Source organism: Dama dama, chromosome 8 (assembly GCF_033118175.1).
Source record: "Dama dama isolate Ldn47 chromosome 8, ASM3311817v1, whole genome shotgun sequence".
Lineage (NCBI taxonomy): Eukaryota > Metazoa > Chordata > Mammalia > Artiodactyla > Cervidae > Dama > Dama dama.
Window position 1 is genome coordinate 21521157 of NC_083688.1, and position 12415 is coordinate 21533571.

A 12415-nucleotide genomic window follows, 5' to 3' on the forward strand; every position below is an offset into this window, starting at 1 on the left:
TATTGCAGCTGTATGGGTGAAGTATTCCCTGGTGGTTATTCCCAGTGGCTCAGCAGTGAAGAATCCGCCTGCCAATGCAGGAGATGCAGGCTTGATACCTGGGTCAGGAAGATCCCCTGGAGAAGGAAATGGCAACCCACTGCAGTATTCTTGTCTGGAAAATTTCATGAGCAGAGGACCCTGGTGGTTTGCAGTCCATGGGGTTACAACACAGTCAGACACGACTTAGGGGATAAACAACAGCTACAAGGTGAACTCTCACTGAGCTCCAGCTGATGCCGTCTCCCTCACCCATGACAGCCCTATCATAATAAACCACAATTGCCTCTATGACTGCAGAGAAAAAGATGTAAATGTTCATAGTTCTCATTCATTCTAAACACTTGTTCTTAATTTCAATTCAAAGATATTTGGCAGTGAAGTAGATAAGTGGGTGACCTTGTCTCATCATCAGACATCTTATCTGTGACCCATGTAGAAGGAACTAATAGTATGAAGAGCAGCAAAAACAGTCACGAATAGAACAGGACAAGAGATGTGGTCCAAGTTTATCCAAGCTAAGATGGTAGTTTAGGAGGAGGTAAGACAAAGGTCCATATAGTCAAGGCTATGATCTTCCCAGTGGTCATGCATGGTTTTGAGAGCTGGACTGTAAAGAAGGCAGAATGTCAAATAATTGATGCCTTCAAACTGTGGTGCTGGAAAAGACTCCTGAAAGTCCCTTGGACAGCAAAGAGATCAAACCAGTCAATCTTAAGGGAGATTAACCCTGAATATTCACTGGGAGGACTGATGCTGAAGCTCCAGTATTTTGGTCATCTGATGCACACAGACGACTCACTGATGCTGGGAAAGATTGAGGGCAGAAGAAGAAGAGGGCGTCAGAGGATGAGACAGCTGGACGGCATCACTGATGCAATGAACATGAACTTGGGCAAACTCTGGGAGATGGTGAGGGACAGGGAGGCCTGGTGTGCTGCAGTCCTTGCGGTCACAAAGAGTTGGACATGACTGGACGACAGAACAACAACAACAAAGATGACTACAAAGGAGCTCGTGGCCAGGGGTGTACAAGTAGGGAGATCATTCCACCCTGGAATGCTCCCTCAGTGAGAGCCCTGCCTGCCTTCATCTTACATACCCAGCGTGTAGCCAGGGCTCTGGGATGAAGCAGAAGCTTTAAGACATTTGTTGAACAAGTGGCTGTGATGATTCAAAATTGGAGATGCTGTGTAGTTCTCACTGTATCTCATAATGCCATACATTACCCAAAATATTTGTCTATCTCCCCAACTTCTTTCCTACCTGTGTTCTTCTTGCTCACCCTGCTTCCGCCACACTTATCTCCTTCCTCTTCCTAATTTCCAAGCATCTTCGGATCTTAGGACTTTTGTACTTGTTCTTCCTTCTATCTGTGATGATCTTCCTCCAGATATCTGCAAGGCTTGTTCCATCATTTCATTTTAATTCTGCTCAAGGGGTTTTATCTGTCCTTCTTTTTAATTAGTTGATTCTATAATTTCACTGGAATAGTATTCTTTGTTGGAGCATAGTTGGTTTACAAAGTTATGTTTGTTTTGGGCTGTATAGCAAAGTGAATCAATTATTTATATATATGTATATATATTTATGTATGTATATGTGCTATGCACAGTCACTCATATGACTGAGCAACTCTTTGCAAGCCCATGGACTGTAGTCCACCAGGCTCCTCTGCCCATGGAATTTTCCAGGCAAGAACATTGGAGAGGGTTTCCATTACATATGTGTGTGCACAATACTCTTTATCAGATTCTAATCCCATTTAGATCATTACAGGGTATGGAGTTGAGTTCCCTGTGCCGTAGAGTAGGTTCTTATTAGTTATCTGTTTTATATATCTGAAATAGTCATCCCCCTGCCTCTTCACCCCCCTCACTGCTGCTCACTTTATATCTTCATAGTTCTTATCATCAATTACCATTATATTATATATTTATATCTACTTGGAATAAGTAGAATCATCTACCTCCCCTAAAACATAAACCTACAAATGTTTGTAGGCATGGCTGTCTCCTCCAGGCCTGTAGAAGTGCTCGTCATCTATCAGCTGCACAAGAAATATATATTGAATTGATAAAGTCATGAGAAGCAACAGAAAACAATTTGGGGAAGATACTTCCTTTGTAATCTGCATCTTTGCCATGTAAAACTTCAACAGAAAATCTATTCACAGAAGCTAGGCTGAAAGGTGTAGATAGTTCTAAAATAATAAAAAATTAATAATAAGAAGAAAGGATGTATATGTATGACTGGATCTGAAACTATCACAACATTGCTAACTGGCTATATCCCAATGCAAAAAGAAAGTATATTAGAAGGAATCAAACAAAAAGCAACATGGATAATCATCATTTTTCCTGGCCCTTTCTCACAAAATCCCCTATAGTTTTGCACAGTTGAGTTACACATGGAAAATTCCATACACGTCACAAATCTCCTGCCAGTGCCTGCTTGCAAGAGAATTTCTGCTCCAATTGAACAATTATACCCTCTAAAAATATGCCCAGTCATCTGGCTGTGAATGTAATATTTTATTGGGAGGAAATATACCACTTAATTACCCAGATCCCAGACAAATTTTGCTATGATTATGGCCTTTTGAAAGGAACCATGCAGTTTTGTGAGTAATTCAACATCCTCTATCAAATGCCTTGGGAAGTGCATTTGCTGGAAGATCGTCCTTGTAGGTATGAATTCCAAGGAAATATCCAGTCACATATGAAAAGATACATACACGAATATGCATTTATCATGGTATTATTTCTGTCAAAATAAGTTAGAAACAACATAATATCCAGCAAAAGTACTGTGTACTAAATTAGAAGACATTATAGCTATAATATATAATGAAGTACTCTACAAATATAGAAACTGATATGGAAAGATAGCCATTTACAAAATTATATTTTTATAAGTATTATATATTTATATTTGCATGACTTAGGGTAGTATGGCTGTACCTGTACATGTATGGAAAAGCATATGTACATGTATATGTTTTTCCATATGTATATATTTACATCAAATCAAGTTTCACTTTTAAAATAATTGTAATATTATAAAAATAGTGAGCACGTTTTTTTAAGTGTACACTTTCAATTTATATCAAGCATTTACAACAGGGCAACATCTTCCTCAAGGAGACAAACATTGGTTTGGGGGGCAGGAGGAAAATATCTTACTCTTTTCACATATAAAGCATGAATAGACATATCACACATCATCAGATATACAGTGTATCAGTGGTATTAAAATATCATGGGAGGGTCGACAGTGGAGAAGAATATATCTAGAAGACTCCTGTGATCATGTGTGCTAAGTCACTTCAGTTGTGTCTGACTCTGTGCAACCCCATGAACTATAGTCCACCAGGCTCCTCTGTCCATGGGATTCTCCAGGCAAGAATACTGGAGTGGGTCCTCATGCCCTCCTCCAGGGGTTCTTCCCCATCCAGGGACTGAACTGCATCTGAAGTATCCTGCATTGGCAGGCAGGTTCTTTACCACTAGCAGGAAGACTCCTTATAGAGATAGTAATGAGAAAATGCTTGAGGAATTTCATTTCATTCCAACCCCCAATTTTTAATTGTATGTTTGTGTATCTTGTCAGAAATATTTAAATTTCTTCCATTATTTTGCACACAATTACCCCTCATCACTTCCAGTATGCACAAGTTTAAATCCAGTCACAGTCACTGAGGAGAGGGCCCTACATCAATTCATGAGGAGTTTCTGAAAAGAAGTAAGGGAATGCGGTTACTAGATCACTAATGGCAAAGAGCTTCGATTTAGGAGAGAGTTAACTCCAATCCAGCCAGGCACTTTAGGCGTCTCGAAAGCAATCCTTAGAAATGTTTCTGCTTTTTCTAATTGAGGTCAGACAATGGGAAGCTTTCACTAATCCCTAGACATAGTGCCTTTTTTTCTTTTTGGCATTTGTACAATGCCTTCATTTAAGACCTTCCTTAAAAGCATCATCGCAGTGATAAATGAGCGATGGGGTTGGCAAGCCTTTTCTCTACTGACACTCATATTTCAGAAAGTCAGGATTATGATTAGAGAAGCACAATATCAAAGACAAGGCTCAGATCAGTCCCCAGAGCAAGAGCTGCTGAAATTAGAATTATCACCAGAGTTTCCTCCCAGGAACAATTTGGAATCCATCAAAAGGAAAGAAGGAGATGATGCTAAAACACAAACAGTGGGGGAGGGGGTGGGAAGACTGCCTCGACCTCCCAATGTAATAGAAAGAATTTCTCCAGGCTGTCATAGACCAGTCTCACAGAGTGATTTAAATTCCAGCTACAGAAGCCAAACAGGCGGGAGTTTTCCCGTAACATGTCACAAAGAGTTCTTGGGCAGAAGCTGAGTGGTGTCACAGTGCTAAGAAAACACTTTCATTAACCTTATGCATTCCCAGGAATCAGTAAAGAATGGCTCTCTCTGGGAAGGCTGCCCACGTTCATGGATGTCACTCATTAATTTCAAAAAAGCTGGGTAGGGAGAACTGCAGCAGGCTCCAAGATGCCCAAATCCTAAAATATCTGGAAATTAGAATTCATGATCCTATACAACAGAGGGAACTCTGCAGATATGGTTAAGCTAAAGGACTCTGGGATGAAGAGACTAGCCAGTGAGTACATTGAATCTCATGAACCTTTAAAACAGAGGATGTGTTACCTGGTTGTGGTCAGTGGAAGTGATGTGATGATTGAAGTTGGTCAGAGAGATGTGTCATGAGGACTCGATCGGCTATTGCTTCCTTTGAGAAGGAGGAAGAGGGTCATAAACCAAAAACTTCATGTGTCCTCTTGAAACTGGAGAGGGCTTCCCTGGTGGCTCAGACTGTAAAGAAATTGCCTGCAATGTGGGAGACCCAGGTTCAGTCCCTGGGTTGGAAAGATCCCCTGGAGACGGAAATGACAACCCACTCCAGTATTCTTGCCTGGAGAATTTCATGCCGAGGAACCTGGCAGGCTACAGTCCATAGGGTTACAAAGAACTGGACATGACTAACTGACTAACACACAGAAGCTGGAAAAGTCAAGGAAAGAGAGAATTCCTTACAGCCTCCAGAAAGGAATGCAGCCCTGCTAACATCTTGATTTTAGCCCAGTGAGGCTCATGTCAGACAGAATTATCAGATAATGAATTTATGTTGTTTCAACCACTAGGTCTGTGGTATTTTGTTATAGCAGCAGTAGGAAACGAATATGAAACAAACTGGAAATCGCAAATCCCCATTTTATTAACTACATCACCACTTAGTTCTCAATCAGAATCCAAAATACCTTCAGTGTTGTTGGAGACAAGTTTGTCCACCCTCCACAGTCAGATCACGTCCTTGGAAAATTGGGATTAAACCAGTCAACACCAAAAGCAATACAAACTGAGAACAAGAAAACTGGGGTAAGAAAATAATATGAATGAGGACCTTTGTTAATTTTTCTCTGGATTTTTTAAAGTAGAATCACAATACAGTAGGCAGTGTTATTCTACCATATTTGCTCAACTGTGACTTTGTTTAAAAAAAAAAGACCCTTCAAACAAGGTAATTTAACCTAATTCTAAAATAACTGAGCAAATTATAGACCCTGGCAAACAGCCTAGCCTATTCTACTTGTCCCTTTTTGTATTCACCCAACAACTTAAATATTAGAAATGGATGCCAGGGTGGGGATAAAGGAGATACTTTACAAATACATTCAGTATGCTGACTCTGATTAGAATTATATATTTGACTATAGCTGCATGGGCTATTTTGTTTTCAGCTCAAATATTGAGAAGGTCATTCCTGACCACCTATTTAATGTTGCTCATTCCCCCTATAAAGTCATATTTTCTCCTTTCCATAGATTCAGAGATTCATTTTCATAGATTTAAAACTATATTTGTGTACTGATTCTATGTTCCCCACTAAAATATAAGCTCCACAAAATTGAAGTTTTTCTTTATCTTATTCATATTACATCCACATTTTGTAAAAGAATGCTTGATATATATTAGGCAGCATTAAATACTGTTAAAAGGATGGATGGATACATGGAGCAGAGAGGAAAGAAGTCAGTCAGTGCCCAGAAGGTAAAGGAATTTTCAAAGAAATGATGACCCTCTTACACTGTTGGTGGGAATGCAAACTAGTACAGCTGCTATGGAGAACAGTGTGGAGATCCCTTAAAAAACTGGAAATAGAACTGCCATATGACCCAGCAATCCCACTTCTGGGCATATACACCGAGGAAACCAGATCTGAAAGAGACACGTGCACTCCAATGTTCATCGCAGCACTGTTTATAATAGCCAGGACATGGAAGCAACCTAGATGCCCATCAGCAGACGAATGGATAAGGAAGCTGTGGTACATATACACCATGGAATATTACTCAGCCATTAAAAAGAATTCATTTGAATCAGTTCTAATGAGATGGATGAAACTGGAGCCCATTATACAGAGTGAAGTAAGCCAGAAAGATAAAGACCAATACAGTATACTAACGCATATATGTGGAATTTAGAAAGATGGTAATGATAACCCTATATGCAAAACAGAAAAAGAGACACAGATGTACAGAACAGACTTTTGGACTCCGTGGGAGAAGGTGAGGGTGGGATGTTTCAAGAGAACAGCATCGAAACATGTCTATTATCAAGGGTGAAACAGATCACCAGCTCAGGTGGGATGCATGAGACAAGTGCTCGGGCCTGGTGCACTGGGAAGACCCAGAGGGATAGGGTAGAGAGGGAGGTGGGAGGGGGGATCGGGATGGAGAATACATGTAGATCCATGGCTGATTCATGCCAATGTATGACAAAAACCACTACAATATTGTAAAGTAATTAGCCTCCAACTAATAAAAATAAATGGAAAGAAAAAGAAAAGAAACGATGAGATCTCTTAAATCTTCAATGGATGGCTATTAAAAGAGGTGGAGAGAAGCAAGAATTCCAGGTGACAGACGTCATGCAAATAATAACACTAGCCAAAAGCAGAAGAGAAGGACTTTGGTGTATGATGAGACAGGAACTAGCCTGAAAAGACTGGAACAAAAAGACAGTGTTGGACCGAAGAAAAGCTGGGATTATTGTATATATAAGCATCATGAGAAAATGGGAAGTTATCTCTGGGAACTGTTAATTCAGAAAAGCCTCTACTAACCTGTGATCTCTGCATATTAAGAATCCCTCACTTCAGTCCATCCCCTATTGTCAGGTGAAACCATTTGATATGCCATACTAAGCTCGAGTTCTATGTTTGAATCTGTTCAACATAAGCCTGTGGGGGATGTAATGTGTCATCAGATATTTACTTCCCTATCATACCCTACATACCACAGGTGCAACAGTCTTCCTTATTTGTTGAGCTTAGTTATGTGAGTTGCACTGGTCAATGAAATTAGTGTAGACCTAGTCTATTCGATGGAGCTTCCCAGGTGGTACAGTGGTAAATAATCTGTCTGCCAATGCAGGAGATGTGGGTTTGATCCCTGGGTCAGGAAGATCCTTTGGAGGAGGAAACAGAAACACACTCCCATGTTCCTGCCTGGGAAATTGCAGAGAGAGGAGGCTGGAGGGCTACAGTCCATGGGATCACAACGAACTGGACAAGACTGAGTGACTGAGCATGCACGCAGTCTATTCTATAGCACTGAAGAGGGTTTCAATATGGGTGGTTTGAGTTGGGCTCTTTCAATCATGCTCATGAGAAAATCTGCCAAACCCATGCTAAGCGCTTAGCTTATGTCCTGGCATCAAAGACATCTGGTGCATACTTGAACCTGACCTGTAACCTGAAGTTGGACACAGCCAGGGACAAAGTTGTCAACCATCATAGTCTTCAAGTTACCCTGCAATATTATGATAGTAAACCTGTTAATGGGAAGTAATGTTGTAGAGGAGCTTGGTCAGGAAACCTAACAGAGACAATAAACAATTCATCAAAATTCATTCTCGCTTTCCATAGTGTAGGGGCTTTCCAGGTGGCACTAGTAATAAAGAATCTGTCTGCCAATGCAGGAGACTCAAGAGCCACAGGTTCAATCCCTGGATCGGGAAGATTCCCTGGAGAAGGAAATGGCAACTCACTCCAGTAATCTTGTCTGGAGAATTCCATGGCAGAGGAGTCTGGAGGGCTGTAGTCCGTGGGGTCGCAAAGAGTTGGACATGACTGGGCATGCACATGCACACACACACACACACACACACACACACATACACACACACACACCTCCCATAGTGTACAGCCTAGGAAGGAGCTGTCCAGAGGCTGCATATCCTGTTACACCCAGGTGGAGTCATGTGACAATTCTGATTAAAGAAATGGGATCAACAGAAGTGCGGTGTGTCTCCTCAAATCCAAGATGATTACAAATCCATCTCTTTCCCCTCAACCCAGCTGGACATTGATGACTGAGGTGTCCCACAAACAGGATAGTCACACATTGAAAAAGTTTGTGTGTCTGAATTATCATATGTGAGGAAACCACACTAGACCATAAGCACCCACATTTGGACTATGACATAATCAAGAACAAAATTTCTATTTTCTTCAGCTACTAAAATGTAGCTTATAGCCACTGATACTGGCCTCTGTAATATGTTTGGCATACACCAAAGTTATGTGCACTGCATAATTATGAAAGCATATCCACAGGATTATTATTTCAGAATAAGAAAAAGTTTTTTGTTTGCTTAGGAGAATGTTCCTCAAAAAAGAATATTCTTGTGTAAAAGCCAGATTTCCAGTATTATCACATTTTAAATTCATTTATTTACATATGAAGAAATTTAACAAATCTTTAGATGTTCTAGCTGGTAGGAATCCATCAGTGAAAAGATTCCTGCCCTCAGGGAGTTTTTTATACTAATAGCAGTCAGACAATATATAGCCATAAATAAATGATATGGTATGTTAGAAGGTAACAGCTGCTAATAAAAACACAGAGCAGGGTAAGGTTGGAGTGTGGTACAAGGATCTGTGTGATTGGGTGTGTGGAGGGGTATATCATTTAGGCTTAGTCACTCAGTCGTGTCCAACTCTTTGTGACCTTTTGGACTGTAACCTATCAGGCTCCTCTGTCTGTGGGATTTCTCAGGCAAGAATACAGGAGTGGGTTGCCATTTCCTCCTCCAGGGGATCTTCCCAGCCCAGGGATCGAAACCAAGTCTCCTGATTCTCCTAGATTACTGGCAGACTCTCTACCACTGAGTCACCATGGAAGCCAGGGGGAGTAAATGCTTAACTAATACTTAGATGATCCCTACCTACAGTGAGCAAAAATGGAGGGCAGAGAGGAACATCTCCAAACAAGGTTTCCATCTGTATTCGTCACGAGCTGCCAGATGACTCTAGAAACTCTTGAGGCTTCTGTTGTCCTCGCATCAGCTCTAAATGATTTTGACTATTATTATCAAGCAAAGGAAGAAAAGGGGACTAATGAGGATTAGGCTGGTTTGTTTGGAAGTGGGTCCTCTATGGATAGGATGAAGGTATTTTTCCATGTCCTCGGGAAAGCCTGCTATGGCATCCAGTGATGTATGGGCCAGAACTATTAGTTATGCTATCTACCATTGATAACTGAATGGATAGACCTTAAGTCTGGAGGGTTTGGTGACCCCTAAAATCTTATTATTAATGTAAGACTGTGACTAAAAGATTTTAACAGCAAAGAATTTTTGATTGTAAGGGCGATAGTAAATAGATCAGATCCAGGAAAAGAAAAAGAGAATTGTTCACTGATTAGCCAAGATTTGATCTGACCTTGTTCTGTCTATAATTTGAAAACAGAAAGGAACAGGAAATCAAGTAAAAACGCAGCTGAAGTGCATGAAATGTATTTTTAAAACATAAGAAACAAAATTCTTGTTTTTTCCCTCCCACCCTAGCCTATATTTACTTTGTTTGCTCACACCTCTTTCCGAATAGCTGGTCAAAACATAAATCCTTCTGGAAGAAAGCTCAAGCATGATTATTTTGGTGTACAAAAACCATCCCAAAAGTACTAACATATTTTGTATAGAAAATACATAAAGATAAAAAATTGAAAAGGAAAACTGGAAAATGCTCCCAGTTTCTATAAGGTGCTATAATACTGCATTTAGAAAACTGTCATTATTTCACAAACGGTGCTCAAAATTCCCATGATCTGTGCATTAGTTGTTACTAAGATCAATGTTTTCAGATGACAGTTTTACAGCTGTTTTTGGATTGGGGAATATTTTTATACTAAAAATAGTTTCTATTAAGGCCATAGGAGCACACCACTAAGAAAAATGTGGGTTACTTTGAAATATGTATTTCTCTGCTTATTGTATTATTACCACTGGAACATGAAAATTCTAGTACAAAAAAAAAAAACACACAAAAAAAACGAATAGCAGTTAGGGCTAAGAGACAAGGATCAGATTCAGTCAGTTCAGTTCAGTCGCTCAGTCGTGTCTGACTCTTTGTGACCCCATAGACTGCAGCACACCAGGCCTCCCTGTCCATCACCAACTCCTGGAGCTTAGTCAAACACATGTCCATTGAGTTGGTGATGCCATCCAACCATCTCATCCTCTGTCATCCCATCTCCTCCTGCCTTCAATCTTTCCCAGCATCAGGGTGTTTTCCAAAGAGTTCTTCTCATCAGGTGGCCAAAGTATTGGCGCTTCAGCTTCAGCATCAGTTCTTCCAAGGAATATTCAGGACTGATTTCCTTTAGGATGGACTGGTTGGATCTCCTTGCTGTCCAAGGGACTCTCAAGAGTCTTCTCCAGCACCACAGTTCAAAAGCATCAATTCTTTGGCACTCAGCTTTTTTTATAGTCCAACTCTCACATGCATACATGACTACTGGAAAAACCATAGCTTTCACTAGATGGACCTTTGCTGGCAAAATAACGTCTCTGCTTTTTAATATGCTGTCTAGGTTGGTCATAACTTTTCTTCTAAGGAGCAAGTGTCTTTTAATTTCATGTCTGCAGTCACCATCTGCAGTGATTTTGGAGTCCAAAAAATTAAAGTCTGTCATTGTTTCCATTGTTTCCCCATCTATTTGCCATGAAGTGATGGACCAGATGCCATGATATTAGTTTTCTGAGTGTTGAATTTTAAGTAAACTTTTTCACTCTCAGATTATCATAGGCTAGTTAGTTAAATGCCTATTTTTTGTCTTTTTTAGAAAACACTTTCAAAATTATTGATAAAACCTGATCAATTTTCACCCCATTTTAAAGCCAAAATGGGAGGCATAGACACTTTATGATATCAGACCCTTTAATGGAATGGTTATGTCCATAACAATGAAAAATGAGTGGCTCCTGATGAATTCACCTCTTGGCATGAATTGCTTTGTAAAGCCTCTCCCATATTGACTCTCATTTTAACCATGAGACTTGCTTGGCCAATGTATGATGCAAGCAGATAAATACTGGAATGTCAGTATGAATACTTGAATATCAAATGTGTCCTCGTAGAAATAATTGCCCTTGGAAGCCAGCTGCCATGCTATGATGATAGACTACTGACTTATAAGAATCTACATGAAAAAAAAACCCTGGAGGCTGGAAGGCCATCTTCTTGCCAAGATTTCAGCTGAATACAGTACCATGAGTCATCTCAGTGAGCAGAACTACTATATGGAACAGAACTACTCAGCTGAGTCTGATCAAACCCCAGAACGAGCAATAATACATCACTGTCAAGCCACAACGCTGTGGGGTAGTTTGCTACATAGCCAAAGATTACTGGAACACCACCAGAGAGAAATTTCTTTAGTCTCAGGATCAAATTAAGACACAAACCAGAATTTATACCCATCTTCATTTTCTTTGGGTACAGAGGTAAAAGCCCTAAGCGTATCCATGATCTGTTTCAGTTGGAGCGGGGGCTTTCCTCCATTGGTTACCTCCTCTCTCATGACTGTTAACCTTTCCCTCTTCTCGGATCCTAACTGCGCATTCCCAACACATTCTTACTCCCCCTTAGTTCACACAAGCATGTACACACGTCTCTTACCCTTACCTCTCATTTCCTTCCAGCTTCAGTCCGTTTTCTCAATTCCTTTTCATAGCCTGCCTTCTCAAAAAAATTACATTTGCCCTCTCTCTACTTCCTCCTAGTCCATTTTCCCTGCAACCCCCTTTCAATTTCAATTTCTACCTTCTCCAGTCCCAAATTACTTTTTTCCTGATCACCAACAACCTCTATATGGCCAGATCTAATAGGCACACTTCTGCCTTCCACCTAGCTAAGCTCTCTATGGCTTGTTGCCATTCATCACTATATCTTTATAACTTAATTCCCCTTGGCTTTTAATTTACCCTCTTGTTTCCCTCCTAACTTACTGGTTACTTTTTCTGTGTTCCTTCTTGACCTCTTTCATACCTAATTGAAT

The 12415-nt window shown here is 40.3% G+C and overlaps 1 protein-coding gene across 1 annotated transcript in view; it reads right to left on the reverse strand.

Annotated features, from left to right (window-relative positions):
* The window catches only part of NYAP2 (neuronal tyrosine-phosphorylated phosphoinositide-3-kinase adaptor 2), a 288785-nt gene that overhangs the window by 130486 nt on the left and 145884 nt on the right, over positions 1-12415 (reverse strand). The gene's annotated exons all lie outside the window — the stretch shown is intronic.